Source organism: Anguilla rostrata, chromosome 4 (genome assembly GCF_018555375.3).
Source record: "Anguilla rostrata isolate EN2019 chromosome 4, ASM1855537v3, whole genome shotgun sequence".
Lineage (NCBI taxonomy): Eukaryota > Metazoa > Chordata > Actinopteri > Anguilliformes > Anguillidae > Anguilla > Anguilla rostrata.
Genome location: NC_057936.1, coordinates 30092874 through 30095104, shown reverse-complemented (window position 1 = coordinate 30095104; position 2231 = coordinate 30092874).

The following is a 2231-nucleotide window of genomic DNA, read 5'->3' as shown; positions in this document are numbered from 1 at the left end:
CCTTTAACGTCACATTACACACTTCCGGGCCATTGCTAATACAGGACAAAGATGGTGCAGCCTTTACAAGATGCACATGTTATAATGGAAGCCAGTGGAGAACAGTGGTATCGCGTTTTCGCCAAGTTGTAGTAAACTGGAGAAACTTGACATTAACAGCAACAGACATCGATGCCGAACAGTCTTTAAGTCATAAATATTCAAACTGAACGGACATTTAACGTTGCGACAGCTAGGTACCAGCTACTAATAAATTGTGACATTCACCAATTCGAGTACAATGTAGACCGTAACTTTCCAAAGAAATTTCCGACCTGGTTCACTGTGTATAGTTCCAAAACATAACTTTAAGCAACATATTAAGACGCTCGTTCAGTCATGTCATCACCAACTCAGAAACATCATAAATTAGACCATCTGTCTTTTAAGGATACTGGGGGGGAAGTCATGCTTTTATACAGTCACATTAGGCAATTGTCATGCCTTGTTTAGCCTGCTTGCCTGAATCGTAAAGCTTTGGCCCAATTGGTACAGAATTCAGCAGCAAAACTGCTGACCAGCTCAAATTGGAGATCGGTCCAGCATCAGCATCTCTGCGCTCGTTGCCAATACAGTTTAGAAATAATTTTAAAATTTTATTGATCACTTACAAAGCGAGGTCTGGCACGTGAGTGCTTAACTAGACTAGGCTCTAGAACAGCATTCGCGGATCAGAAGAGGCCCATACATACACTACAACAAATTTCCAAGGACATAACACTACCTCAGGAACCGGAGACCAAGGGGGTCCCCCATTTGATATTGGAGCACATATGGGAGTACTCGGACTATAATTATGCAGAATATTCTCTCTTGCCCATTAAGAAGAACATTATCAACACCCATTCCATCACATCTTATGTGAAAGCTTATGACTTTGCGGAAAATGAAGTTCAATTCTGTTATTTTTAGAGGTTATATATTTAAACAATAGATGGCGCAATTGGTTCTTAGTTTATTTTTATTGGACCTTACGATCCAGCTGCAGATGTAAAGACCCCGTGCAATCCCTTTTTTCTTAAATTTTAAACTCTTATTCAGGGACACGGTACATATTTAAACGTAGCTTTCAAAATTCAACATGGAAATAGTAAGATTTCATTTCGTTTAAAGTATGTCATTACTAAATATGAGAGGGCGGACAGGACATAACACTACCTCAGACAGAATGTCTGTTCTGTAATGGCTAGCCAATTTCGCTTGGCAACTTTCTAAACAGACGTACCTCTGATTGGTTAAAAATTAAATTGTTGTTTAAGCAGCGAGGTCCCCCACTCCACACGCAACAAGCCATTATAGGCAGGCACGTGCACAGATAGACCTCAGGGGGGGCTTGAGCCCCTGCCCTTTTGCCCTCTCACTGGACGAGTGCCCTTTTGGTCGGTGGCAATATCAGGATGAAAATAGTGGGGATGGTGCGTGGGGCGTGGAGAGTGCCCCTTTTTTTTTTCAATTGAGCCCCTGCCCCCCAAAATGTCTGTGCACGGCCCTGGTTATAGGGATACAAAAAGCTCATTTAGAATTTCAGCTGAATAAAAAGGGATTCATTTCATAGTATAAAGACGATTCATCAAGTAATACATCATTCTTTTGATTGCATACACTACTTAATATAGTTTTTTGCCATCACACATTTGACAGGGGATCTGGGACTGCCCAGAGAGGTAATATTATATTATTCTGTTTTTAGAACTGGAAATTAAAATGTGTGCATTACAATCATTGTAACAGCCATGTTTCACGAATGTCTGAGTGTTTTTTTATTCCAAATGGGGATTTGTTTTCCTCATTTGCTGATTTTTTAGGGGTTCATACATATTTCCCCCATGCACTGGAAGCTCCCCGGTTTTCTTGTAAAGCATCTTTTTAAGAGTGAAATACACTGTTAAACTGAATTACAGTAATATGGAATTTATTTATTTTAGCCAAACTACATATCTGGCTTCTCTATGTTCTATATGATGAATACAAATATTGGAGGGTGATCATATAATTAAAAAAGCTGAACATATCTAAGCAAATGTTCTATTTGTTGTTTTGAAATACAGCACTTTTACTCTTATAAAGATACAGAATGCATTTACAGGACTAAGTTTCACAAAGCATTCACTTAATACAAAAACTTAGCAAGGAGACATGGGTATTGAGAATACCATACCATTACCATACCATTTGCTTCAATAATTTTTTTA